We start from the raw sequence: 6011 nt of genomic DNA on the forward strand, positions 1-6011 counted from the left end.
TATTAAAATGATAACCAAAAACGAATAAAAGAAAAAACTCTAATAGAACTTTTCTTTGAACCAATGCACAAATATTTTGATGTTTAAATTACTTAAAAACTTAATAAAGATTTTAAAAATATCTTAATAAAAAAATTTATCGGATCATCATTTAATGTTTATAACTTATTAAATTGTTCAAGTATTCAAAATATGAGCAAAGTCAAAATATATTTTCAATTAGTAACAATATCTGAACTTTTTATTTTCTTTACTTAAAAGGTATTCCGCTTAAATTTTCACGTAAGACACGAATTGTACTAAGTATATTGTAATAAGTAGTCATCCATGCTGATATAGCAACCACTCAAACTACGTTTTCCAGTAAATGATGTGCGTCCATGAAGAACTCTAAAATAATTCACGACCTCCTAAAATTATGGAAAAAAATAGAAAAAGACCAAAATAATATATTGCAATAGAAGATAGCACAAGAAAAGTAGATTAATCCCAGCCAGCACAAACACGTCTCTTAGACGTTTTTTTTCGCATCTCAAATGTTAACACCTTTTAGAGGACAAAATTCAGATAAATATAAGACATCTAATAGTAGTCTTCTTTTAGACGGCTTAAGGCAGCAATTATTTGTACTCTCAAAGGTAAATACAATTAGTTGTCTTATAGTTATTTGAACTTAGACGTCTAAAAGGTGTTAACATTTTATATTCTAAAATGACAGTTCTTTTTAGTGCCGGTTGGGATGTTTATTAATATACATGCATCATTAGAAACATTACGATATAAATGTTGAAAAAATTAAAATATGCAATTAAACTTCATTTATAAAAACAAACCTCCAGTTGTTGACAATTAATAAATTTCCAGGAGTTAGTTCAAATCGAAACTCTTGTTCCTTGCTATAAATGATATCCAAAAAAGCTATGCAATAATTATAAAATTTTTCAATTTCATCAAATGACAAGCAATTTAAAACATCACGATCTCCATCATTTATTATAAAAACGCATAACTTTCCTCAGATTTTCAATTTATAGTTTTGTAAAGAAAACATCAAAATCAACTAATGATAATTTTTTTAAATAATGAAACACACAACCACTTAGTTTTGTGAATTGACCCCATATATTGTTATACATTGTTGGAGTTGTTACAATGTGTAGACTTAGGCGTGATATTTCATTGACATTACAAAATTCCTTTTATCAAAATAATTATGTTTTCTTAAGGGCCACTGAATGAATTTTTGCTTCACGTAATTTAGGCATTTAAAAAAATAATCATTTTCTACTTTAAAAAGTTTAATAATAGATATATAAATAAAAACAATTTTCAAAAAAAAAATGTGATCATAAAACAAACAGAAAAAAGATTTGCCATTTTTGTGCACACAAAACATCAAGACTATTAAATGTTTAAAAGAGAAAGAGAAAATTAATTGTTTAAAACTAAAAATCCATTTTACATATGTGTAAATAAATACATAAATGTAGAAACAATATATCTCAAAAAAACTACCCAGTGGGCATCGGGCGTCCTAACACATCCATTGGACGTCTGGACGTCCCCTTGACATTCTTCGGACGTCTTAGGATGTCTAATGCCCACTAGGTAGATTCTTTCTGGATTTAATAATAGACTGGGCCCTATTTTGAAATCAAGTATTTTATTTGACGGGTAAACAATGTTACAGCTTTAACCTGCAATTTGTCATTGCAACAATTTGTCAGTCACTGTCACTGCAAAATTTGCAAAATAACGAGTTTACGTGGGAGAACCTGAACAAGAAGCAGTAGTAAGTTTTCCAAGTCGCCTTCCCCCCATAAAAAAATGTGTAAATCTTGCCTTTCAATCATCGGAAAGGGAAAGAAACACAAATGTGGAAATAAATTTTAGATACAAAAATATTATAAAAAACTTCAAACCTCAATTAAAGTTAAAGAACAGATTTTAAGTTCTCAGAAAAGTATAAAATTAAGGATAAAAAAAAGTAAATTTGCTACAAATATCTGTACAAATATCAGCATGTATCACTTGCTACAAGTGTCTTTACAAATATCAGTAGAATCTTTGAAAAATCAACCTTGAGATTATAAATTTAAAAAGGATTCAATAAAGATTTACTTTGTCCAACAAGAAACTCATACAGCTGGCTAAAGAACTCAGGTAAAACAATTTTTCGAAAATCATGTTCTTTTTAACTAATATAGCTAATCTTAATGTTAAGACAAAATTAAATAAAATAAAAATTAGAAAATTAGAATAGAACATCAATTAAAGAAAAAAATTGCATACAAGCAAACCTGAAAAAATCCCTTCCAGTAATTGACGGTGCACTTAAAGACTTCTTTATAACACATTTTCAAAAATTTGATGTTAAAAAAGGAAATTTGCAAATTTAAAAGTTTTTCTATTATCAAGTGTGCAGATATTGAAGAGTTTCTTAATTCGCTTATAGTGATTAAAGAAAAGATCCTAATAAAAAAGTAATAAACGATAGGTTTTATCATGTGAAGGTGGAGAGGTTAAGGCCATCACTCTTGACATTTCAAAAGCTTTCGATATAGTTTGGCATGCTGGTCTTCTCCATAAGCTTTCATCTTATGGTGTATCTGGCGCTATCTTTAAGATTATTGAATCCTTCCTTTCCAATTGTAGTATAAAAATTGTCCTCGATGGACAGCACTCTTCAACTTATTCTGTAATATCAGGGGTTTCTCAAGGTTCTATCTTTGGCCCTATACTCTTTTTAATTTACAATAATGATCTTCACATCTAAGGTGGCATTGTTTGCTGATGATACTACCATTTATTCTTGTTGTGATAAGAAGCGAACACTCTCTGATTGGTTGGAGGGGGCATTTCAGTTTAAAATAGATCTCACTTCTGCAAAAGCATAGGGCTCACAGTGGCTGGTGAACTTCAAGACAGATAAAACTCAAATTTTTTCAGCCAATCGTTATCGCAATAATTTAGGTCTTTCTATATTTATGAACGGTGATGTACTCGATGAGTCATCTACTCTTCATCTTCTAGGATTAACTATTTCTTGCAAACTTTCTTGGAAGCCATTCATCAAATCTGTTGCAAAATTAGTTATCTGCTAAGGTTGCATCTCTTTATCGAGCTAGACAATTTCTTACTTTGGATTCTATTCTCTATCTCTATAAATCTCAAATACGGCCTTGTATGGAATACTGTTGCCATATCTGGGGCGTATCTTCTAAAGATGCCCTTACCCTTTTAGACAAGGTGCAAAAATGCATTGAAAACAATGTTGGACCTACTCTTGCAACCAACCTCCAACCATTATCATATTGTCATAATGTTGCTTCTCTTTCTACAAATACTATAATGGGCACTGCTCTTAAGAGCAAGCGTCTTTCGTCAAATAGCCAAACTCGTGATGGAGCAAGAAGATTTCTAAAGGTAAATAAAATATGTTTTTTATTTTTCTATTTCATTTCAAATATGCTTCAGCTTGATTCAGCTAAAACTAAAATATAAGGTACAACATTTGGTAAAATAAAATTTTTCATATTTTAGATCAGTTTAAACCTATTGTCAGATAATGAGATAGAAGGTTTAGAAGTTAAGAAAAATATTTGCAATGACAAAACAACCAGGAGTACTTATGAAGAATTTCTAAATTCAAAATATAAAGAAAGTTCTGTAAAAACTTCTTTTTTATTAGCTTTAGTTCTAAATGTTTCTGAAAGTCCCTACAATTAGTCACTACAATGTTTCTTTATTATTGAACATTCTAAATAAAAGATAAAATTTAAAAAAAAGATAGTTTAGAAAAAATGATTATTTGTAGCTGGTTTTAAACTTTGTCAAATAATGTGTGGTTTATCTCAAAGTGCTAACCTTGCCATATGTGCAAATGGAAAACAATGAAACCATTTTAAGAAAAGAAGTTAAAAACTTTTGGTTTATTAGAGCGGCATTACAAAAAACTCTCACAATCAAGTTTAATGTAACGTAATGCTGAAGATTTTTGTAATGGTAATAATCCTCAATTGAAACACCCAGAATCCAGCGACCACTTATTGGTAGATTACCTTTTTCCACCAGAGTTGCACCTAATGGAGGAAGCTGTTAATCATATTTATAGTATTTTTTTTATATAATCATATAGAGAAATGTGGTAGTGAAAATAAAGTTACAAAATTTCAATAATTCTGAACATTTCAAAAGAGGTTCAGAACAATGTTTTTAATTTTAATTTTAATGGGAATGTCTCCAGTAAAATTCTATAAAATTATGATGAATCGAGAAAATATATTTACGAATTTACTTTACTCAATTATAACATTTTTATATTATTGTCACAAAAATATATTAAAATAATAAATAAACAGTATCTCAATTATATTATACATTAATTATTATCCATGACATAGGTTTGTATTTTACAAATGACGTATTTATGACAGTCATATCCAAATGATATAACCAAATCTATTACAGTCTCATTTCTGGTAAAAGCTTTTGCTATAAAACGATTTTAAAGGTGTAACTTTTGAACAATTTATAATTTTTTTATTTATAAATTTGTATAATAAATAACAAAAGTTGTCTTTATCCATTTTGGGCAAAAAGTCCCGAACCTAAAAATGTTTGGTTTTTACGGGTTAACTCTAAAAATGTAATTATTTTAGTAATAGGAATTGTGTGATCGGTGTTATATTAAACCTAAACCTAAATCTAATCATCATATTAAATCTAATCATTGTAATGAATAATCATTGTAATGAATCCAACAATGACAATGTCTAGGATCAAATCAAAAAACTGGTTAAGAGCATGTGTGGAAATGAAATGAAAAAACATATTAGGCACCAATACTTATATGCTCTACAGAACACTACTACTACTACTACTACTACTACTACTACTACTACTACTACTACTACTACTACTACTACTACTACTACTACTATTACTACTACTACTACTACTACTACTACTACTACTACTACTACTACTACTACTACTACTATAATCCCGGTTCGGAGCCCTCATGTAACCTAAACATATAGCGCATCAATGGTTAAGACAAAATTTCAAAATTATATATTTTTTTAACTTTATTATAAAATCAAACTTATGATTTTGAAATGAAAATAAAATTAATCTTTTTTTTCTTTTTTTAAGAGAGAATTGTATCTAAAACGGGCAGTAGTAGCAGCGTTTCGTAGCATGAGGGCTTTTCGGATTATTTATGGATTTTCATATACTTTTGAATAAAAAGTTTATTTTTTGTTGAAAAGGAACAGATTCCCCACATATATTATGAAATTCCATCAGTTTTCATTAACTTTTTTGTCTGCTACTACTAAAAAAGCTGGATTTTTAATATCCGAAAAGTTCATATATACATACATTAAACTGATTTAAACATTAATCCAAAAACTAATTAACCTGACTTGATAAACTTTTTTTGTGCATGGGTTTATCTTTATAATAGGCCCTAAAGCTTTTGAACAACAATCTTTTTCCTAAATGAATAACTGAATTTAAATAATAAATTTAACAAATGTTAATTATAAAAAGTAAAATCAAAGATTAAAATAATGAAGATACATAATATGTGGGCGGAATTTATGTCTTGGCTAAATACTCCACAGCATCGCGATTAGTAAGCTTCAACTTTTGAGCAGCACCTTTACCATCTACAAATACTGTCTCCCCACCAGATCCTGTATGTTCATGGCAATCAAACATCGGTAGGCTATAATAAAAAAATTTTAACTGCAAAAGTAAGAACAAAGCGATTTGCGAACCAATTTTTGTTTCATGCTCTCAGGCCGCGACAACTCATACTGTCACAATGTATAGATTTCCCATTAAATCCGAGGATCGCGAGTTATGTAATAAAAACTTCTAAATGCAAACTTTGTGCTAACAGATTATGAGCAAATTTTTGCTCAGCACTGGCCTAAAGATGCAGAATTAAAAAGTCAAAGGTGGTAGTTTTGTTCCAGTGCACCTTCCAACAGTCTTTAAAG

General features: G+C 29.1%; 1 long non-coding RNA gene across 2 annotated transcripts; it reads right to left on the minus strand.

Annotated features, from left to right (window-relative positions):
• Positions 1 to 314: 314 nt before the first annotated feature.
• Positions 315 to 5803, minus strand: LOC136084100 (uncharacterized). Of its 2 annotated transcripts, none has more exons than XR_010640332.1 (4): positions 5587 to 5803; positions 5430 to 5501; positions 834 to 896; positions 315 to 390 (listed from the first exon to the last, which is right to left on the minus strand). It is a non-coding gene; the product is annotated as an uncharacterized LOC136084100 (long non-coding RNA). The 2 variants fall into 2 exon arrangements; XR_010640331.1 differs by having other exon boundaries at positions 5425 to 5501.
• Between the last annotated feature and the right edge of the window lie 208 nt (positions 5804 to 6011).

Source organism: Hydra vulgaris, chromosome 08, assembly GCF_038396675.1.
Source record: "Hydra vulgaris chromosome 08, alternate assembly HydraT2T_AEP".
NCBI classification, from domain to species: Eukaryota; Metazoa; Cnidaria; class Hydrozoa; order Anthoathecata; family Hydridae; genus Hydra; species Hydra vulgaris.